The 24,537-nt window shown below is 38.6% G+C and overlaps 1 protein-coding gene and 1 long non-coding RNA gene across 2 annotated transcripts in view; one reads left to right on the forward strand and one right to left on the reverse strand.

Annotated features, from left to right (window-relative positions):
* The window catches only part of sgcd (sarcoglycan, delta (dystrophin-associated glycoprotein)), a 206,976-nt gene extending 183,038 nt beyond the window's left edge, over positions 1 to 23,938 (reverse strand). Inside the window, exon 1 of the mRNA XM_079898341.1 lies at positions 23,871 to 23,938. The gene's annotated coding sequence lies outside the window, so the exon portion shown is untranslated. The remainder of the gene's footprint in view (positions 1 to 23,870) is intronic.
* On the forward strand, positions 9,993 to 15,202 carry LOC307174495. The gene is made up of 3 exons (XR_013824001.1): positions 9,993 to 12,126; positions 12,411 to 13,608; positions 13,908 to 15,202. It is a non-coding gene; the product is annotated as an uncharacterized lncRNA (long non-coding RNA).
* Positions 23,939 to 24,537: the final 599 nt, after the last annotated feature.

Genomic DNA, 24,537 nt, shown 5'->3' on the forward strand with positions numbered 1-24,537 from the left:
CGCCCTAGGATGAGAATGCGTTGTATATTTGTACCAGCTATGCAATTCACCATCATCATGTCAACAGATTAATTAAAATTACACTGTTATGACAGGTTGATTATAAAGTATATTTGAGATAATAGACTGTATAGATCTGGCGGTGTGAGACTATAGTTTGAATTAATCCCTTTTATTTGCATGCTACATTGACATTACAGTACAGAATATCTGTAACATTGTATATAATGTGTGAATGTGTGTGTGCTTTAAACAGTAATACTCCATTATTGCTCCATCAAATCAATATTTTTTCTATAATTTATGTAATATTTACATGTTTGTTTTGCCACTGTATGGATTTATGTAATCCGATGCTTCTTAATGGTATGTCTTTTATGTTATATTTGATCATATATACTCTTAGGTGTTTGATGATTATGTATATTGGTGATTATGTACAGTTTTGAAGTATTGTGATGCATAACGGCATGACTTTTAAATCACAAAAAATTTACATGTTGACGTAATCAGGGCAATCAGTGGTGGGCTGTTGGTGTTTTCTCAAGTCAACTTCTGTGGGGCTGGAGCATTGCTGTTGCCAGCAGCCAAATCTGACCCTGGCACCAAAAGAAACACCAAAGCAAGACCTGTGAATCAATCTGTCTCTAAGAGGTAAGTATATGTCACTCTTTCTCTCTCTTTTACACAAACACACACACAGTATAATTCACATGGAGCTGGTGCCAGACACACACACACACACACCGGTGGGTTGCCCTGCTGATGGGGTCATGTGGTTCTCTTCACAGCAGACACAGACAGGTGACTGGCTCTGAGGTACTTACTAAAACAGGACATGACTGTTGAAGTTCTCTTTAGAAAAAAACTCCTCACTCAGTCTATGGAACAGCCAACTGATGCAACTACAACAACATATCTTAAAGCCCCCCTATAGTCAATAATCTGTTAAAAGAAATGTCTTGATGCCTTAAAATAGCTTGAATGTAACTCTAAACCCTTGCTTCATTTAGTATACGCAGATATAAATATGCTAATTAGCCCCGCCTCCACTCACTCACTCACACCAGCTCAGAGATCCACTCAGCCAACTTTTACTCAAGTTACTGTAGTAAATGTTGCACGATGGTTTCGCTCTTTACAACGTCGGAGACACCTAATGGTAATTAATATGATTAGCCTTTTGCTTGACTACGTTATCAAACATTTAACACAAATTTATTGATTTATGTTTAAAAAAAACACAAAATTTTATTGGTTTATGTTTAAAAAAATTCTAATGCTAAAAATGCTAAAGGAAAAAATGCTAAATCGTAATTTAACATACTCAGTTTTCTTTTGAAATGTTTCTTGTTTTATGTATGTTTTGATTCTTTATTTGAAGAGAAACATACTGACAAGGATTTTAATTCAGTGAATAACCTTAAGAAAATTCTTAAGAAATTGACATGCATTTACACAGTTTCTTCCACTTTGTATCACCGCAAGATGACTTGGACGGCTCTCTGCTGCAGGATGCAAGGTGCAGATGTTCTGTTTTAATTGAGAATTCTAAGCAAGGAGGCAATGCGTCAGGCATGTAGAGTGAGCTACCTTAACGTCTCATCCAACTCAATTACATTTCACCAGTAATTCTTGGCTCCAGCCCACCCTCAGGCCTTGCCACTAAAGCACAGAACAATAAATCACCTCAACCTTGTTGCATCTCCTGAAATCTAACTGAGACAAAGAACCTTAATTTATTACAGAGTTGGAGTTTGAGGCAGGTGTGGCCACTGCCTCAATTTCCTTACCAAACTTCCAAGTCCAGGTGTGGGAGTTTTATTTATTGATACAAACTATGGAATATGGGAATGAAATGATGAAACTCGACATGATGCCACTTTCCCTCAGGCTGTTGAGTGCACAGAAGAAACCACATCTGATTTGGAATGGATATTGAGTGACTGGTAAGAGCCAGACAGACTGTACTTTCAGACTAAATAATTATTTGATACTGAATTTGTATTCTCCTTTTGTTCATGTTATCTGCTCAGTAGGTTTCTGCTTATTATAGAATTATGAGGTCAGTTTTCAAAAGTTGTGAAATTAACAGGCTCACAATAGGCTTGATTTGAAGTGCTAGGTATCTGTATGAATGCTTAAACCATTAAATTAGACAATAAATTCACTCTCAAAGGCAAGGCAAGTTTAAAATATCACATTTCATACACTATGGCAATTCAAAGTGCTTTACATAGAAAGGAATAAAAATAATCATAAAATAAAAGCAAGGAAAATTAAAAGTTATTCAAAATGCTTTAGAAAGGAATTAAAATTTCACACTGCCAATTCAAAGTGCTTTGCATAGACAATAAGCAGAAAATAAAAGCAAGGGAAGTTAAACAGTTATAAAAGGAATGAATTAGATTAAAATGAATTAAAGTAGTAAAAAAATGATACATAGAATAAACTTCTCATCTGGAAAAACACCCGTGTATCTTATTTTGCATCTTTCAATTTCCCCAATTAAGTGGTTTATGTTTCTCTCTTATCCAATTCTCAGTGCCATTTGAGTTCAGTTCAGAATCAGAAGGAAGAATACAGTGCAGTCAGTCGGACGTACAGTAGATACTCTGAGATTTTCCCATGATGGTCAGTCTTTTCTGTGGTTTTTCCCTCGGCCCACCTATATATCTCTAGGCATTTTTAGAGAGATCAATTTTCACCTCAATTGAAAAAGGTGAGCACTCACAACTTGCTCACAAATTTGATCATCCAGACCCTCATGGTTTCCCCTACTACAATACCGTGGATTAACTAAACCCACCAGACTAGTATCCCCATACTAGTCACCACAGTGTTCCTTTGACCATCATGAGTAAATCCCCCTTAGGTACCTTTTAACAATTTAGACAGTTATAAAAAGAATTAAAAGATTAACTGGCAAAACACTGGTGTATCATATTTTGTACAGCTGTTTGTTTTACTGTGAGATTATCCCATGTGGATTGTACTGTGTCTGCGGTGATCTTTCGACGCGCCTAAAAAAATCTATTTGACGTCTCCAATAGACCCGATTTTTCCCTAAAATCGGACAGGAGGAGCTCCAGGACTGACTCTTCGGATTCACTGCCCCATCACTCCGCACCCCCAAAAAAACCATTTGTTCGGAAGCTCTAGGAATGGAGTCGATCCAGTCCGCACCCCACAGAACCTCGAGTTCAATTGACACATCAAACTCACTACTCCACCACAGACCCAGGTCATCAGCATGGTTTCATCTCTCAATTTCTCCAATTACAGCAAGTAATTTTTGTGTGTCTCTTATCCAATTGAGTGCCATTTGAGTTTAGAATCAAAAGGAGGATGCAGAAATAAAATACAGTGTAATCAGTCAGACACACAGTGGCACAGTGCTCATTCAGTAAATGCACAGCTAAACAGATGTGTTTTGAGTCTGGATTTGAATGTGACTATTGTAGGAGCACATCTGATTCTTCAAAGACTCTCTCTTAGTCATAATGGGCTACAAGACGTCTTTTAAGGACATAAAATGCATTTGTTGTGTCATAAAGATGATGCAAGAATGTTCCAATTCCCATGAGATTCCCAAAGACATGAGAGGCATGTTACAGTGATTTTACCACAGGTTATCAGTTATAAAATACAGGTGCTGGTCATAAAATTAGAATATCATCAAAAAGTTGATTTATTTCAAGAATTCAACTTAACAGGTAAAACTAATATATTATATGGACTCATTACATGCAAAGTGAGATATTTCAAGCCTTTATTTGTTATAATTTTGATGATTATGGCTTACAGCTTATGAAACCCACGAAATCAAAATCCCAGAAAATTAGAATATTACATGAAATCACACAGCAATTACACAGTAATACCATGGTCATTGAACCAGGTTTTGGCTCTTTTGGCAGTGTGGGCAGGTGCAAATCCTGCTGGAAAATGAAGGAAGCATGAAGTGCTCTGAAAATGTCCAGGTAGACGGCTGCGTTGACTCTGGATTTAATAAAGCACAGTGGACCAAAGTCCTCTTTTCTGATGAGAGCAAATTTTGCATCTCATTTGGAAACCAAGGTCCCAGAGTCTGGAGGAAGAATGGAGAGGCACACAATCCAAGATGCTTGAAGTCCAGTGTGAAGTTTCCACAGTCTGTGTTGGTTTGGGGAGCCATATCATCGGCTGGTGTTGGTCCACTGTGCTGTCCACTCAACGCAGCCGTCTACCAGGACATTTCCAGAGCACTTCATGCTTCCTTCAGCAGACAAGCTTTATGGAGATGCTTCCTTCATTTTCCAGCAGGATTTGCACCTGCCCACACTGCCAAAAGAACCAAAACCTGGTTCAATGACCATGGTATCACTGTGTAATTACTGTGTGATTTCATGTAATATTCTAATTTTCTGGGATTTTGATTTTGTGGGTTTCATAAGCTGTAAGCCATAATCATCAAAATTATAACAAATAAAGGCTTGAAATATCTCACTTTGCATGTAATGAGTCTATATAATATATTAGTTTTACCTGTTAAGTTGAATTCTTGAAATAAATCAACTTTTTGATGATATTCTAATTTTATGACCAGCACCTGTATATAGGAATCAGTTATAAAAGTATTAAAAAAATAAAAATGTTGTCAACTTTTTAAATTGACATATTCAAACTGTTTAATTCATGTTCATTTGCCACCAGCCTTTCTTTGTTCTTTTGAAAAATGCTTGATGGAATGGTTTACATGTGGGAGCAATTAGTTAACTTTTAAGACTTAAGAATTAACTGAATTTTAAGAATTTTGCAAGTGTCTTAAAATTCTGTCAAATATATATAGTTTTTTGCACAGTAATGTGCATAGTTTATCAGTATTTGTTTTTGTAAGTAATTTTAAGTTGGTTTAGCCATTACATATTATAAACATGTTATAAATATGTATAATGTTTTTAATGTAAAGTTAGAAACTTTAACAGCTGCACAGTATGAGACTATAATGATTGACAGCAGCAATAAGCAGCCCACCTGAATGTATCTCAGCCATGAAATAACTTTGCTTAACTTTAGTATTCTAAAGCTACTCCTATATAGGTTTTTTATGAATTCAGTTCAGCTGAATACCAATAACTGAATGGCCATAACATGACATAATCGCAGGCGAAAGCAGAGGCAAAACGGGAAATAACAAGAAGAACTCATTCCCGCTTTAGCTGCTTTTTTTGGGCAGAGATGAGTTTGTTATTGTGTATTTTCCTGATGCAGTTCTGACAGCTCCATCCTAACAAAAACCAGAGACAGCATAAAGAACATAGTGTACTGTGATGTTGGGGTGGGAGATATGAATCTTATATCTAGATTTGAGTACATTTATGTCATGATAAATATATATAACACAACATAGTTGCATTTGCTTTTAATAAGGTTTTTATGGTATAAAAAAATGTTAATCCAATTTAAATTTCATAATTCTCATCGCCAATTTCAATATCACAAAAATAATACTATCCTAATCCTAATACTAGCCTAAGGGGGAAAAAACTGTCAAGCTTACTGAAGAGAAGACAAGCAAACAGTTTGTGATAAAATAAGAACAAAGAAACTTATTACAAGCAATAGCACAACATATTACAATAGAACTAGTAATAATTGACAAGTGAAATAGACCTATCTGAAAAAACATCAAGCACTAAATAATATGAGTGGAAATCATTTGGAATATATTATTTTGAACTATTTTATTCAAAATAAATTACATTTCTTGCCTTCTAATATTTTTTTTAGGATATTGGTAAAACTAGTTATATTGTTTACATGTATTCCCCAGGTACAGTTTTTGCCATGTCTATGTATTATATTGCGTTTTTAAGGGGCTTGTTTTTTTCTTTTTTGTGATATCTGGCAACCCTTCACTGAAGCTTTAATGAAGAAAGGGAAAAGTTCAGAGGTGAGTCGCAGAACAGCAGCTACTGTTAGTGGAGTTCTTTAACAAAATAGTTTAAATTGTACACACCTTGTAACTGCATTATTATTTTACTCAAGCCCGGTGTAGATTGAGACGCCATCTCTGCTCAGCCTTTCATATTGGAGCGAGTCTTTTGCATCAGCAAAATGTTTGATTTTCAGATGGTTCCCTTTCAGTCGCTCACGTTCGACGTAGTCGACGTGTCGACAGATTATTTTTCTAACTCCAAACGATCGGCCACTGATCGGAATGTTTCGGTTACGTATGTAACCCTCATTCCCTGAAGGGTGATTGGGATCACGCTTAGGGAGCCTGTCATCTTCGAGTATTGGTAAAACGAGCCATTGGCGTGCGTCTGCCCCGCAGTGCGGGTATAATTATGAAAGTGGATGCATGCACCAGTTGTCTTTCGCTTCGGAGCCGATCGGTGTCAATGTCTCTGAAGAGTGTTGTTGTGTTACAACGCGCGAGTGTGTCGGTGTTCTTCTGGAAGACTCTCCCAGTGCTGGTGTTTCTAAAGCGAGTTGCAGCGGTGATCGCAAGCTACTGAAGCTCTCACCTGCTGTTTTAACAGCATTTCATTTAAGAGTAAAAGTAGTGAGTGCTTCACTGTACAGTGTTGCCGCGGTTATTCGTTATTTGTTATTCTTTATTCCCCTGTGTGCTCCGGCACTGGTGACGGGTCCCATTTCCTGAAAGAGCAACACAGGTGTGTTTGCGCCTTTTTCAAGATGCCATTCCATCCGTGCGTTTCTGGGTGTGGTAGGGCTCTGTCCCCCTCTTACAGTCACGATAGATGCATCACATGTTTGGGCTTACAGCACGCTGAAGCAGCTCTCGTGGATGATTCATGTTCTCACTGAGGGAACATGGTCATCTCGGTGTTAAGATCGAGACTCAACTTCGAGTCCCTTAGTAAACCACCTTAGTAGTTCTTCCCCCCTCACTACCGTTGACAGAGGAGCGGCGAAGGGTTACGAGGCTATCCCTCCAGTGAAGCGGTCTGTTGCGATGCAACTGTATCTTCTTGGGACTTATCTCTGGTGCTTCTGCACTCAGAGACCTCCCCTTGAATCACTGCAGGCAGCTTAGTTAAAAATCTTGTATTTAAAAGAAACTGTTCTCCTGCTTGCTTGTCTCTATCAAGAAGGTAGGGGACCTGCACACATTTTCGGTCGACGAATCGTCCGGCCGGCCAACTCTCACGATATCCTGAGACCCCGGCCTGGATATGTGCCCAAGGTTCCTACCTCTCCCTTAAAACGGGACCAGGTGGTGAGCCTGCAAGCTAGAGATGCGTGGTTGGCGGTTACAGCCGCGGATAAACCGCGGATCGGGCGGATGACATGACAAAAAAATTATATTTTAATTAAATTCGGGCGGGTGGCGGGCGGTTGAACCAATCAAATGAAAAATATATGTATACACCAATCAGCGGATGGTGGGCGGGTGAGGTTTTGAAAATTGGTCAAAAACGTTAGTGCGGATGGATGGCGGACGGATGATGAGTTTTGTGATGCGGTTGCGGATGAAATAATAGCGCATCCGTGCATCTCTACTGTAAGCGCTTCCCCGGAGGAGGCAGACCCAGCCCTGGCTTTAATCTGTCCCTTCCACTCCTTGCGGTTATAACAGGACAGAATGCAAAGCCTCAGGACCACAGACCAGCTCTTGTCTCTTATGGAGACCAGCAGAAGGGAAAGCTGTTTCCAAGCTGAGGTTGGCCCACTGGATAAGTGGTTGCCATCATCTTGGTGTATATTTCCAAGGTGCACCATGCCCCCTGGATGGTGAGCCTCTCCAAAGAGAGAGTGTAGCTCCTTCCTGGACGTTGACAAAGGGTGCCTCGCTAACAGATGTTTTTACAGCTGCGGCCTGGGCAACACCAACACAATAGCTAGAAAAATGGCCTATGTGTCGAGCCGGTTGCTTTCCGTGGACTCCCTTCACATGAAGCCAGTTTCACTGTAAGCCTGGTTCGAAGTGTCAGCTTGCTGCGCCATTCCCCTCCTGTGGACTGGATACGTGTGCAATTCTTGCTCCAGTAGAGTTCCTCTTTAGCCGAACCCTGTTGAGTTCCTCCACACCCTTCGGCATCGGACGTGGCAGAACGTAACAGGCCTAACACTCGTATGCACTGGTGGAACCTGTGCTAGGCTGGGTCCATATGTTGTGATCCCTACGGCGATCCCATATGTGTATTCTTCCACGGTACGGCTCCCTGTGGCGAGTCCATGTCTTCCCTTGGAAGAGCCTGCTCTGCCGTCACTGATCGGTTGCGTCTCCCCCCTGTTATAGGCTGGAGCCACCTCAGTGACATTCCATATGTTGTACTGTCCGGTAAATCACCCAGTTCATATGTGTTATTTCCCATATGTTACCTTCCTACGGGCAGGATGTGGCTTCCGCAGCATATTCCTTCCAACGAAAGGTTAACGCTTTCCCAGAGGTCTTGTGGAACAGCAGTGACTTCCCTGGCCTAAGCCCTGTCCTATCTCCGCCTCAATAATGCGGGGGGATCAGGAGGCTTTTGTCTAGGCACTGGAAGGTGGCAGCACTGGTGGCGTTTTAATAGGGATCCCAATCAGTCGACAAGCCGACTACGTCAAACGTGAGCGACTGAAAGGGAACGTCTCGGTTACGTATGTAACCCTGGTTCCCTGAAGGAGGGAAAGGAGACGTAGTCCCGTCACCACTATTGCTGGACCACTGCTGACTCAGGGCACCGCTTGGCTCCTCAGCGAAAAACAACTGTGTGCGTGCATCCACTTCCGTATTTATACCCGTGCTGCGGGGCGGAGCGTGTGATGCAATTCACGCACATCAATGTGCATTGGCTCGTTTTAATAAGACTCGAAAATGACAGGCTCCCTAAGAGTGATCCCAATCATTCAACACGTCAACTACGTCTCCGTTCCCTCCTTCAGGGAACGAGGGTTACATACGTAACCGAGACGTTCCGATCAGTGGCCGATCATTTGGAGTTAGAAAAATATTATAAGCACTGTTGCATTCTCACTATTTAGTGATTTAGCCTCAGATACTCATTTGCTTTTACTATATTGTGTGGCAAGCAGGACGAGGCCGAGGGCCATGAGAGCAAACTTGTCTGGGTGCTGCACTGTTCTTTTCCGTCAACATCACGTTAACAGAAGTTGTAAGGATCACCAGTGAGAGTGCCTGGGATTACCATCAGAGGGCACTCCAACCCGGACAATCACCACAAGAACTGCTCCGAGACAAGAAGGTAGAGGATCCAAATGCAGCTTTATTGAAAGGGTAATCCACAATCGTAGTCGAAAACAGGCAATGGTCATAAACACCGGGTAATCAGTCCAAACAATAACAAAAATCAGGCAAAAAACAGAGGAAACCACGAAAACCGGACAGAAGATCGAAAACCAAGATAAAGAAAACCAGGAAATTGCAGTGTAACACTAAACAAGACTTTGCAGTGAGTGATAGGGTGAACCAGGCTTTTATAGTGTGAGCTAAACAGGATAATGAGACACAGGAGAATGTGATAATGGATGATGGTCTGGGCTAAGGATTATGGGGAATGGATGTGTGGTGATTGTCGAGGTTGGATTGCCCTCTGATGGTAATCCTGGGCACTCTCACTGGTGATCAGCACGGAAGTATAGAATATCGATTTTAGAAATGTATGAATCGATTAGAATCGATTGGATTCATATGTGAATCGAATCCCCCCTCTTTTCTCTTTGTCTTATGTTTTTTAATTATGTCACAGACCACAGCAGGTATAAGGCTGCTGTCACTTTAAGACGGAATGCACTGATTTAAAATAGGCCTACTGTTACACATGCACATTCTTTCTCAACTCTTTACATTAACTTAAGACATAAATGACTATGTTTACGTAAAGACAGGCATTTTGACACATAAGTGTGTGTATTTGACCGTTCAAGCCCAATAATGCGGCAAAAAAACAGTACTCACAACAAACTGCATGAGCACAAAAAGCATGCACACTGTAAAAAATATTTTCATGATTTGTTTTAACAACTTTTTTTCTTTTGTCAAATCAACTTGGATAATTAATGTGGTTCAGATAACCACAACAGTTTCTGTTGATTAAACCAATCTCCTTGAATTTTAACTCAAAAAGGCAACCAAATAACTTACCTTTTTAAGTTAAACCAACAATATTTTTTCAACAGTGTATATTAAAATGAGTTCTCTTTTGCTGCTTATAGCACTTCAGCAGTTTAAAGTCACTTGTTTTTTAAACACCATTACATGCAAATAAGCTTTTGTGATGGCACATACAGCACGGCAGCGTCACGTGAGCACATAATTGTGATAGAGAAGATAGTCCAAAATATCTACCAGTTGATACACTTCTACCAGTTAATCATGTCTGCCTATATACCGCCCACTGATATGTACTTGACAAAGACTCAAAAAGATCAGCATAGACCACCTTGAATCAGAGAAAGTCTGAGTATAAGATAATAGGTAACTTTATGTTAATTTGATAATTTACATGTGTGATTAACTGTAGAACAAAACAATGTTGACTATGTAAATCAAGCTATTCTGCTAAACTTCTCCTTTTGTAAAGAAAGGAAAGAAAATCTTTCTTTTCCGTGTGCTTGTGGTGCACTGGAATGAGTGTTTGCTGATGGTGTGAAGTGAGCTCAGAGCTGTAAGTGTTAGAGGATCTGGTGTTGATAGCTCAGAGATCAGGAGGCACAGGTGAGTCAGACCAGTGGTCAGAAGTAATTAAAAACAGGACTGGTCATCAGTGGCCAGCACAGGGACCTTCGGGAACAAACTGACAGAAATAAATATCTTGTTCTTAAACTAATTCAACGTGCAAGCATACACAAAACCACTATAGCAAAACAAACTTTCCAAATCTGATTTCAAGAAATAAAGACTCCATGATAATCAGATGGGGTAGGATTTTTTCTCTCTCATCCATAGATTTGACTAGTGACTAGTGTCAATCTCATCTAAGCACATTTACTTAATTATAATGCCCTTATTAATCTTGACTTGAATCTGAAAATCAATGTTTGTTTGATTCCATCTTTTTTATGTATTTTGTTAACAGTAGATTTGTGGAGTTACTCATTTACATTTGTAGCATAAAAATATAATTTTGTATTTTTAAGTGAAAAGTAGACCCTTTGGGGAAAATTGGCCCGAATCAAGACAAAGGCCTTGTTACGACCCTGCGCTTTCTTTTCTCGCCTGCTGGTGGCGGTATGATTCAGGAGAGTGTGGAGGATTGTACACCCCTGCCGACTCATCTCCTTTGATTGCGGAGAGGATAAAACATGGGATTTATCCTCTCACCTTTACTTCATCCAGGGGATCGGCAGTCCTCAGGAGAAGTCACCTTTCGAACCCTTTTGCTTTTTCATAGCCTAGCAACATTTTCTCCCCCAACTGGATTATTATTTTCTCCTTTGATTTAAACCCTAGACATTATCATATTATTTTGTGTTGTATCATTTTGAGACCAAATAAAGATCTTGCAAGTCAAACCATCTCAGCAAGTGCATATTTTATGTAACGGTCGAGAACGAGCTGGCCGTGACATAAATTGGGGGATCTTCCGGGATCCTATGGTGTAGTAATATTGGTGAGTATGGGCTATGTGATTATTTATTTTTGTGAATGGTTACCTTTATAGATGAGAACTCTGGTTAGTTAGAGTGTTTCCAGCTGGGTTGCGAATACAATCCTTCCGACGGAACACTGTTTGTTGTTTTGTTTATTATTTTGCCTTTCTTATTTTTGAAGGTTATCCTGGGTGGAGATTAACTCTCTGTAGGGGGTACGTTTTCGGACTTTCAGTTTAACTGATTGTCACGGAGTTCAGCGTTTAATGCCACCCCGAGCCTGGTACACCTTTGAAGACTAGGTAGGAATTAGTTAAGAGTTTTTTTTTTTTCTTAGTTAGGAGCTGGAGTTTCTCATATTGTGAAAGGTGAATCCATTCTACAAAAAGAGAAAAGAGTAAATCATTGTGTTTGTGTGTATAGTGCATTTTTCTCTTCGTGCTTGCACTGTGTTTTGACTTGTGGGAAGTCTTCGGAAGTTTTGTGAATGAGCATAGGTTGCATAATACGCTGACGTAGTTTCTCTTCGAAGCAGTGATTTATGGGAGTTGTATTTCTGGTAAACAGTGTCTCACGTGCGTGCACTCTAAAAACTGCTGGGTTGTGTTAACCCAATTTTGGGTCAAATATGGACTAACCCAACGTTGGGTTAAAAAATGCAATTTAAAAATGGACAAATTGCATTTTGGACAAAATCAAAAATGGACAAAAATGCAATTTAAAAATGGACAAATTGCATTGGTTACATTAAAAATGTAAACCAACGGCTGGGTTTGTCCATTTTTAAATTGAATTTTTAACCCAACGTTGGGTTAGTCCATATTTGACCCAACACTGGGTTAACACAACCCAGCATTTTTTAGAGTGTGAGCTAGTTGTTTAATTTGTTATTGTAGTATACATATACGAACCAAATGTCTTCGGTGCTCGAAGATTTCTTTGCGTGTCCCTCAGAAGCTTTACTTGAGAGTTGTACAAAGGAGCAGTTGGTACAAATTGCCGAACGCTTCAGTGTTGATCTTACTACTCGAGAAAAGGCTGAAGGAAACAATTGTGACTACTTTGAAGTGATCACTTGTTGATAGAGGAGTTTTAGAGGTAAGTACTGAGTTAATTGCTCCCAGTGAATCGTTTGTGTCTGTGTTTGTTGGCAGTGAAAGGGAGATAAAATTCCCAAATTTGTCTTTGCAAGAGAAACAATTGTATTTAGATGCCACGAAAATTAGTGCTGAGCGTGACGATCGCGCTATGAAAGAGCGAGCGGTGGAAAGAGATCACCAGTTAGCTGTGCGAAGATTGGAGCTAGAGTTAGAGAGGGAACGAGACGAGAGAGCATTTCAGTTAGAGGGGGAACGAGACGAGAGAGCGTTTCAGATAAAAAAATTGGAGTTGGAATTAGCAGTAAAAACAGCTGAAGTTTCATGAGTGGATTTGTCTTCTGCTTCACCACGGCATTTGACTGTAGCTGAACCTGTGTTTGATGTTCATAGAAATATGAGATTAGTTCCGCCATTTTCTGAAAAGGAAGTTGAGAAATATTTCTATCATTTTGAACGTGTTGCTTTATCCATGAAATGGCCGAAAAGCTTTTGGACTTTATTGTTATAGTGTGTTTTCACAGGTAAAGCACAGGAAGTTTATTCTGCTCTCAGAGTGGTGAGTATGATGTTGTAAAATCTGCTGTGTTACATGCATATGAACTCGTGCCTGAGGCATATCGCCAAAAATTTAGGAATTTGAATAAAACTGATAAATGTGTTGAATTTGCAAGAGAAAAAGAATGTATTTGATCGTTGGTGCACTTAATGAAAGTTACAACTAAAGAGCAGTTAAGAGAATTAGTGCTCTTGGAGGAGTTTAAACATTGTGTTCCTCATGCTGTAGCTACGCATCTCGCTGAACATAAGGTGAATACACTTTCTGAAGCTGCTATCATGGCTGATGAATTTGTGTTAACCCATCGTGGGTCATTCAGTTTAGTCAGTCCTAAAAACGATATGAGTAAGTCTAAGTTTTGCTTTCAAGCTAAGACAAAGTCTCCTGTGATGAGTAGGAATATGAGTAGGTTGGGGCGGCAGTGGCTCAGTGGTTCATGTAGGTTGTCTACAAACCGAAAGGTTGGTGGTTCAATCCCCGGTTCCACCTGACCAAGTGTCGAGGTGTCCATGAGCAAGACACCTAACCCCAGCTGCTCCCGACGAGCTGGATGGCGCCTTGCATGGCTGACACCGCCGTCGGTGTATGAATGAGAGAGTGAATGGGTGAATGTGAGGCTATGTAAAGCGCTTTGGTGGCCATAGGTCTGTGAAAGCGCTATATAAATGCAGTCCATTTACCATTTACCATTTACCAATATTAAGGCGACAGTTGCTGAACATTCTAGTAAACCTGCACTCTCATGAGACATGGTTTTCTTTTATTGCAAAAAGCCTGGTCATAAAATATCTGACTGTCTTATTCTTAAGAAGAAAGACTGTCGAAACCTGTTGCCTTGGTTTCTACTTCGCCATTCATTATTGGTTTCTACTTCGCCATTCATTGTAGATACTCTTGATGAGAAAGATCGCCCTTTACCTAGTTCTGGTGATAAATCGTTTCTTCTAGAAGGAATTTTGCCTTTAACTTCTGAAACTGCTACTGGAACTCATGTACTAGTACGAGGTTTTGAGATGGGATTTGTTGAAGTGCCTTTGCATCGAATCAATCTTTCCTCTGCCATCGTATCTGGTGATGTTGTAGTTGGTGTCCGTTCTGCACTTCCAGTTCCTGGGATTACATTTATTCTGGGAAATGATTTAGCTGGTGAGAATGTTTGGGGACAGAGTGGTGTGGCAGCTCCGCCCATAATGGTATCTATATCTAGGAAATCTGATGTTGAAAATCATAAAGAAATTCCTGATTTGTTCCCAGCTTGTGCAGTTACTCGATCAATGGCTAAACCACTGTCTGAAAATCAAGTTGTAGAAGTTCCACTTCATGACACTTTCTTTTACACTGTTAATACAGGTGAACAAGGATCTGATGCGTCTAAATGTCCTGAGCAAAAAGACCTAAAGTCCTGCTCTTCGCTGTCTTCTGACCAGAAAGATTCTACGGTACTGCAAAGTGAATCTGTTGACGCATCTGAGGTTCTGTCCACTCCTGAGAAAACTAATGTTGATCTCTCTGATGTTGATGACTGTTCTCTGACTTCCTCGTTATAGATTTCTCGAGAGGATTTAATTAGAGCCCAGCAGAGCGATGACACTCTTAAACCTTTATTTTCTGCTGCAGGGTCTAAGAAGTGTTCTGATCATCTGTCCTCTTCATACTTTTTTGATGATGGTCTGCTTTGTCGGACGGGGGTCGTGCATAAAGATGTTTCTCTGGAACCTAAAACCCAAATTGTAATTCCTCTTACAGTAAGAGGCTCTGTGTTGAATTTGGCTCATCAAGGACTTGCTGGTCATACTGGAGTCCGTAAAACGTATGATCGTGTTTTGCGACAGTTTTATTGGCCTAAGGTAAAACGAGATGTGGTTAAACATATACGATCTTGTCATACATGTCAGATCACTGATAAGCCAAATCAAAAAGTGCCTGTTGATCTTGAAGTCCCTCACTAATTTTATGTCGACCTTTGGAATTCCCAAAATCATTCAATCCGATCAGGGTTAAAATTTTATGTCAAAACAGTTCTCAAGAGCCCTGCGTCAGCTTCGAGTAAGCCACAATATTTCTAGTGCTTATCATCCACAGAGTCAAGGAGCTCTTGAAAGGTTTCATCAAACCTTGAAGTCTCTTTTAAGGTCATATTGTGTGGAACTTGATGCGGATTGGGAAGAAGGTCTGCCGTGGATGTTATTAGCTATCCGTGAGGTAATCCAAGAAAGCCTTGGTTTTAGCCCAAATGAATTAGTGTTTGGACATGTAGTACGAGGACCTATTGCTGTTCTAGCTGATGAGTGGCGAACGTCTAAGCCTTCTGAAAACATTTCAGATTACGTGAGTGGATTTCGGCGTAGATTGTATGAGGCACGAGCTATTGCTAAAAAGAAGTTGAGTAAGTCTCAAACAAAAATGCAACAACATTTTGACAGAAAAGCTAAGCTGAGAGAGTTTTAGGTGGGTGATCAGGTATTGGCTTTGTTGCCTCTTCCTGCCAACCCATTTCAAGCTAAATTTACAGGACCCCACAGTGTAGCTAAACGCCTTTCAGATAATAATTATCTGCTGAATACTCCTGATCGTAGGAGAAAAGTGCAAGTTTGTCACAGTAACTTGTTGAAATTGTATGTAGCTCCTGTTCCATCTGTTACTGTTAGTGTGGTAAACACCTGTGGTTCTTTTAATCCAGAACAACAGTCTTCTCTCTTTTGCAGCACGAGTGGTGATTCTTCAGAGAATGCTGATGAGGATGGGAATCTTCTTTCTCGAGAAAAAGTAGACGGGCGACTTAACAACTCCGAGATTCTTACTAACCTGTCCTCTCATCTTTCTTATCTGACCGAGAAGGAGAGGAATGATGTCACTGAGTTGGTGATACCATTTCCTTCTCTTTTCCTTGACGTCCCTGGTCGTACTTCTGCCATTGAACATGACATCGATGTAGGAACTTCATGTCCTGTTAAACAGAATGCCTATAGAGTTAATCCTTTAAAAAGAGATTTGCTAAAACAAGAAGTGAACTATTTGCTTGCTCATAATCTGGCTGAACCGAGTTTTAGTTCATGGAGTTCTCCCTGCGTTTTAGTAAATAAACCCGATGGCTCATATCGATTTTGCATAGATTATCGAAAACTTAATTCCGTGACAAAACCGGACTGTTTTCCTCTACCTCGAGTTGATGACTGCGTCGATCATGTTGGCTCTGCCCGATACGTCAGTAAGTTTGACCTTTTTAAAGGGGTACTGGCAGGTGCCTTTGACTAGTCGTGCCAAAGAGTTATCCGCCTTTGTTACGCCCGATGCTTTCCTGCAGTACAGGGTAATGCCTTTCGGGGTTCGAAATGCACCCGCTACTTTCCAGCGACTGGTAAACCGTATACTGTATGGAATGCCCGGATGTGAGGCGTACCTTGATGACGTTGTGTTGTATAGTTCCTCCTGGTCTGAGCATCTTAACCAGATAAAATTAACCATTAACCTCGTTAAGTCTGAATTCGGAAAGGCAACCGTTACCTATTTGGGTAAGGTAGTAGGAAATGGTTGTGTGAAACCTATTGAGACTAAAGTAGAAGCTATTTGTAACTTCCCAACTCCCACCACTCGTCGTGAATTGCGACGATTTCTCTGCATGGTGGGATATTATCTGAGTTTGTGTGAGAATTTTGCTAGTGTAGTTTCACCTCTCACCGATTTATTGAGTCCGAAAATACCTTTTGGTGGTATGAGACATGTCAGCAGGCTTTTGAAAATTGTAAAGCTTTGCTGGCATGTGCCCCTGTTTTGACGACACCGAATTTTGAAAAGTCTTTTAGTCTTGCAATTGATGCTAGTGCTTGCGGTGCTGGCGCCGTTCTCTTGCAAGAAGATTCAAATGGGTTTCAACATCCTGTTAGTTACTTTTCAAAGAAATTTAACCGGCATCAACAGGTCTATTCCACTATTGAGAAGGAAGCCCTTGCCCTAGTGTTGGCTGTACAGCATTTCGAGGTATATCTAGGGTCAATTGCTGCACAGATTATCATTTATACGGACCATAACCCTTTGGTTTTCTTGAATCGAATGAGAAATCGAAATCAACGACTTATGCGATGGAGTCTCATTTTACAACCTTTCCATCTAGAAATCAAACATGTAAGAGGAAAAGATAATGTTATAGCTGACACCCTTTCTAGAGTGTAACATCGTATTCTCTGCGTTGCCTGTTCTTCTCTCTCTTTGCATCTCTAGGGCCCAGAGGTGTTGAAGAATGAAGAGGAGTAGAAGATGTTTCTTTGGACCACAAGAACTTTTTATTGTGTCTGTTTTGGGTGGTGCTTGACTGTCTTTTCTTTGATTTTTAGATTCGTTGCCGAACATTTTTTGAGGAGGGAGGTGTTACGACCCTCCGCTTTCTTTTCTCGCTTGCTGGTGGCGGTATGATTCAGGAGAGTGTGGAGGATTGTACACCCTTGCCGACTCATCTCCTTTGATTGCAGAGAGGATAAAACATGGGATTTATCCTCTCACCTTTACTTCATCCAGGGGATCGGCAGTCCTCAGGAGAAGTCACCTTTCGAACCCTTTTGCTTTTTCATTTGCAACATTTTCTTCCCCATCTGGATTATTATTTTCTCCTTTGATTTAAACCCTAGACATTATCATATTATTTTGTGTTGTATCATTATGAGACCGAATAAAGATCTTGCAAGTCAAACCATCTCAGCAAGTGCATATTTTATGTTACGGTCGAGAACGAGCTGGCCTTGACAGCCTCCAGTGGAATGTTATTGTTGGGGTCTTCATGATTTCATTAAATAATTAATATTATAATTAATTATAATATTATGATTTATTAATTCCGTTATTCAGATGTTGGCAATGCGAGTGTGTGTATGTTTACTTAAGCTCATACTCTTCTGGTCTTAGTAATGTTTGCATTTGATGTAAGGAGAAAGATATTTATGAATCATGGCTAGATATAATGTTTTTAAAATTAAAGAGAAGATGGTGGTCTATCTGAGATGAAAGAAAACCTCATTCTTACATTATTGTGTATCTCTGTGCAGTAATTAATCCGTCCTCAAAACCCAGTAATATGTTATGTTATTGAAATAAATGTTTTGCACCTTAAAAAAAACAAGAAACATAAAGAGAGCAATTACTTCTAGTTTGAAATCATTTGCAGTTGATGTTTCATATTGATCAAAAGGTTGTAGCAATTACAGCCACTTGCAACATTGCAATACAAATTTTTTTTTTTTTTTTTTTTTTTTTTTTTACATTATGGCTATTGTGAGACTTCAAACTTCATGACTGTGGGCATGTTGTGGCTCTGCACTCAAATAATGTCAAATATTCACTGACAAAACGTCTCATCGGCAAATTATGAAAAGTCCCCATATGAAATGCAGTGAAGGGCACAAAGCCTTAACAAATAAATGATAGTAATCTCAGTAGCATTTATGCACTGTATTAAGGAACAGTCCTATAAATACAACCACAATAAATTGCACTGTATATAACAGTTATTATTTTAACCATGTGCATGTTGTACATCAATACATCAACAGATTATTTACTTTACCACAGTGAATAAACTCATTATTTCAGCTGGACGTGTTCAGAATCTCAAATATTTGTGTTACTGTGTAAGAACACAGCATGCATTTTGAAGTAAGTCTGTATATAACTTTAGTTGTTCATATTGTAAGCATTGGTAACAGCATGATTCTTGGTTTTAGGCAGTTGTCTTTTAGCTAAGACTATAACTAAAGGTAAAATAAAAGAATATAGAAAAAAGCCAACATTACTTTGGGCACCATTCAAAGAATGTTATCCAGGAGAGAAAAATCAAAGGGCTGTCTGAGTCTCTTTGTCTTCCCACAGAAGTGTCTGGACTGGCGGGTTTGTATGTATGGCTGGAGGGCTTGTGTAATGATTTTACACAGACAGTCCACCACTCACTCAGCACTGATACTAGCGTAATGAACAGACCATAGTGATGAGTGATTCTGCCTTGAAAATTATATAGACTTTATTACATTGTTATAAAGAGGTTATTACATTCTAATAAACTACATATTGAGGTAACATAAAAACAAAAAAAACAATGGTAGTCCTGTTCAGGCACCTTATCTGGGGCTTCATAATATGATATTCATAATACTATTCATAGTTATTACATGATAATAAACTATGTATTACTGTAACACATGAACGAAGCAGTCCTGTTCAGATGACTTAACTGTTTTTTAAAAAAATATGTTATTAGTCATACCTGTCAGAGTTAACGAATAACTATATGTAATCTAAAATATTACAAATTACATAGGAACATTGATAGCAAACTAAAGATAAAAAGCTAATGTGTGCAAATGAAAATTCTGTCATCATTTACTCTCCCTCATGTCTTTCCAAACCTTTATGCATGTCTTTCTTCTACAAAATGTTTAATTTAAAGAAGGCTTTTATATTCTCAGTGAAATACAAAGAATTTTATTTTTAATGAAATACAAAGAATTTTATTTTTAATTTTTAATGTTTTTCACAATAAATATTATTCAGTTACAGATTTAGAACAACATCAGAGTGTATAAATGATAAAAAGGGAAAAGTAAAAAAAAAAATAAAATAAAAAAATACTTTAATATTATTTTTTGGGCAACAACAATAATATCAAAGAATGCAATCACACTTTCAGTCAGAGGTCAGACCTTCAGATAGCCCCACCCCCAAAATCATACCATTGGCTGAGTCAATGTTGCTGAGATGGGTTGGTCAAAATGCTCAACAAACATGATTTACACTTTTAAAGGACATCAACCTACATATATCTTACCTGTCTCTGCATATTAAGCTGGGATAGGAGGAAACATAAAAAATAAAATAAAACAAATGTATTTGATTATTTATTTTTTTATACTACAGGGCCGTTGAATGCTTGAATCTGATTGGTTGATGAACGTTCTAAGGTGTGCATTATTTTCAGGGAAACACAGCTAAAGTAGTTCCAGGCAGGTCTTGACCGCATTACAGTTCCATATCACTTCGCGTAGTTAACTGTAATAACGGAAAATAGGATACAATTCATAACAAGAAAAAGCATTTAGCCCCATGCGCTTGATCTGCAATTTTCAATGTCTAGCTTCACAATCAAACATGCAGTTTAATTTTAATAAATAAAGTATATAGTCCTATCTATAATCAATAGAAAATTAAACTGAATATAGGCTAAATAAATGGATAGTCCTGCAGCACAGATTTTTATTGCAGATAATAATAAATAAATAATTATTTATAGGCCCACTTGTTAAAAGGGCTTTGTGTTTCATTTATTTGGCTATAGTCTACTGTCATCTGTCAATAATGAAAAAAAGATGAATGAACGAATTAATTAAAACGAATTGAATTAATAAATAAATAATAATATTGACGCACATGCTTTTCTGTCTCATTATTGCAACATCTCTCTCTAATAACTGCATTAATAACTGCATAATGAATGTAATCACTGATCATGCCCAAACGCGTGTTCAGCGCGTTCAGTCTGTGTTCAAAGTCGGTGTTTAAAATCTGCTGCAGTCGATGAAAACAGTCAGAGAATGTGTCAGCTAGTCGTGTGTCCCCAGCATTAGTCTGCTATCAGTGGCTCAAACCTCCGTTACTAACTCTAAAATGACGTTTTGGAATTAGCAATGGAGGCATGGGATTAGATGCGTAAGAAATTAGTGCTACATACAAGAGCATTTTAATGACAAAAACTTTACAAACGTCTTGAAATACATAATCTGAACAATGTTTCGAGGTGTGGTAACTGTAGTAAAAGCAGGATTAATTGACTTTAGGCCGTTGAATTATTAGAAAAATAATGCACACCCAAGGTGTAACGACTCCGCTTCGCGTCGTGACCGCATTACCACCTCGGGTGTGCATTATTTTTCAAATAATTCAACGGCCTAAAGTCAATTATTCCTTACTTAAATACCAACAAACTTACATTCAGTCTGTGTTTTTGAATGATGCAATACAATATTAATATGCAATTTAACAATTTAAGTGACAGAAATACTTTGTCCAAAAAATAATAAGGATTCATATACTTTATGAGACCATGTCATTTATGTAAAATGCTGAAATAACAAAAAATGCTCATATGGAGAATGCTTATTTTTGTTGTGCATACAGTATTCATCCAAGGAATTCTGAGTTGACATTTTTGTAATTACTTTAATTTACAATATGAAACACTCTGGAGTAAACATCATGTTGAAATGGTAGTGAGGAGACTGACCTCTGGGAAGCACATCAAACAGCACATCCATACTCTGTAAACGTACAGACACTCATAAACACACACCTCCTTACACAGGCCATTACCACCTAACCAACTTGTCTGAAGCAGCAAATAACATGTCAGAATTCCCTATGTGGCCACCATATTTACAGCATTAAAGCCCGGCACACTCTAATGATGTGTTTTATCTTGCTGCTTTTATGGCTGACATCTCCCTGACACACACACATTCAGACACACACATGTCCAATGCTTCTCACACATCTCATCTGATCAGCAATAGTAGGGACTCTCTCGGGTTGACCTTTTGATGGAAGATGTTTGACCTTGGTTTTCCTTGTCACTTAGCCCCTAATTCTTCAGGAAAAAGCCTCCTATGTTTATTAGGATCTCATTTAGATGGAGTAGAAGATCTAATGTTGAGCCAACACTCATCAGTCAGAGAGAGAGAGACAGGGTGAGTGGTGGGGGTTTTCAAAGCCATCTGTCTGACCTACACTTATTCAGTGAACGGGGTTCAGGATTAGCGGCCATTCTTGGGATGGGTCACGATGGTCAGCTAGTCGACTAGTCATCCAACATCTGACTAGTAGTGAAGTTGACTAGTTCCGGGATTTTGAATCTCTTGTGAGGGATCCCTTTTCTAATATAAACCAACGGTAAAAAAATAAATAAAAAATCTTATGCTCACCAAGGCTGCATTTATTTAAGAAAATATACAGTAAAAACAGTAATATTGTAAATATTTTTATAATTTAAAAGAGCTGTTTTAAAGTGTAACTTATTCCTGTGATGGCAAAGCTGCCATCAAAATTTGCTGCTCAAGAAACATTTCAGAATTCATTTTGATGAAATAAATGCAGCCTTGGTTAGCATAAGATACTTCTTTTAAAAACATTAGAAAAAAAACTAATTATTTAAAACTGTTGACCAGTAGTTTATACACACTCACTGACCACTTTATTATGTGCACCTGTTCAACTGCTCTTTAATGCAAATATCTAATCAGCTAATTGCATGGCAAAAAACTCAATGCATTTAGGCACATAGACATTGTCAAGACAATCTGGTGAAGTGAAAAATCATAACTGCATTTTATAATAAGTTGATTGTCCCTTTAAAATGACACTTTATGACTTTGCTAGCAAATCACAGGTAGGCCCATCGCACACCGGACACGTCGCTTTCAGTTCAAGACAACAGTCCAAAACATCTAATCTGTGATGTCATACACAAGGGAGTCACGCAACTACAACTCACAGGTCTCGTATCGCACACCGGACATGTCGTTCAGTTCAAGACAGCAGTCCAAATCTAATAAAAAACAATGCAAAAGTTAATTTTAAGAAGTGGTGTCAATAAGTTCGGTGTTTGAAAAAACAGAACAAACAGAAAGAGAAAGCGCAATCTATATTATTATCTCTCTATATGAAGTCTCAGAAAGATCAACGTTTTGCAAAAAAAAAAAAAGTTCAGAACATTTTTTGTATATTTTTATAGCAGTTGTTCTAAGTAGCCGGTGCAAAGTTACTTCTTTTAACTTTAGCGCCATTTAACTATTTTTTGAACGCGTCTTATGTAAAAACACCTGTCAAGGTTACCTGAAACCAGCCTAAAACTTCCAGTTAAGACAATTTATTCAATTACTTTTTGAAGCAACCCTGAGTCAGTTTGAAAATATGTAGTTTGCACATCCCAAGCAGTCACTGAGGAGGCACTTCCTAGACTGTCTGGCTCCGTACAAAGACGTTGAGCTCATATTTATATGGATGGTTACAAAGACGTTGAGCTTATATTTATACGCATGGTTTCATGGATGCATAACTTGAGCTGATGTCTATTTGGACTCTGAAATAACACCTGAACTGATTATGTGTGACATAAAATAAATTCTACACCCAAGTCAGTGAGTAGAAGTACAGATAGCAAGAAAATTACTGTTATTATCAAAAGTGAAAGATGTAATTTTATTAACATACAAATGTAATGCTTTGATTTGGCCTTAAGCCAATTTAGTCTTATTAATTAATTGTTCCTCCTCTCAGGGCTGATTTGCTTGCATAATAAGACAGAAAATAAGAGAAAACATTTAAAATAATAATTATAATAATAAAATATATATTCCACCAAGCTAAAAAAGTGTGAGCAGCACATACTTTCAATAACCAACTTTTTTTGGTGACCAATGAGCATTACACTGCATTTCAGTTTTCCATTCCAAAGCTCACATACAATCCACAGTTACCAAAATCTCCCAATACATTTGCCATCAGAAATCACAGTCTGGCTGAATGAAGCCACAAATGACCTTTGTTTTAAATAATTTGCTTTTAAACGCTGCCCACTCAAGCCCAGAAAGCTTACAAATGGAACAAACCCACTTTCAAGATGTGAAGTTCCCTACCGTTAGATGTTTTGCGTATTAAATCCCTGGTCTTGGAGACCTTGACTGAGTTTACTGCCTGACTGTCTATTTTTAGCGTTTCCTTCCTAAACCGTATTTGGTGGTCTCCACCTCCACATGCTAATTTACCAGGCATAACAAAAATTTTAAGCTGGACTCAGCTGTCTGAAGTTATCACCATGCTTGAGTGTACAGCCAGGCTTCCTGACTGGGCCAGTAGGCTATTTAAGGGAACTTATTATGAAACACGGCTCCTTTTGCCAATGCAGATGCTTCCTAGCTGACACTACTCAGAAAATGCTGTAATAATACAAATACTAGAGCTCTGTATAAATGCAAAACAGCACTGGATTAGTAGTACTTAAAAACTCTGGTTAGGTTTTGCTTTAGTTTTAGTAATGTTGTTAAGTGCTTTTGTCATTTTTATTAGTTGTGTGTTTAGTTTAATATTTCTTTTTAGCTTTCATTTATTTATTTTTCATATTTAGTTTTAGTAACTTTAATACTATGGAAATTCATCTTAAAATCCTGAATTATTACGTTTAAAACTATGACAATATTTAAACAAATAGTCAAATAAACATAAACAATTTCAGTATTTATTCTGTGAAAATTATTTATATCAGTGTCCAAACATGACAAGCTGTGTGTAACGGTCACCAGCTGG

This window comes from Squalius cephalus, assembly GCF_949319135.1.
Source record: "Squalius cephalus genome assembly, chromosome: 17".
Classification (NCBI taxonomy): domain Eukaryota; kingdom Metazoa; phylum Chordata; class Actinopteri; order Cypriniformes; family Leuciscidae; genus Squalius; species Squalius cephalus.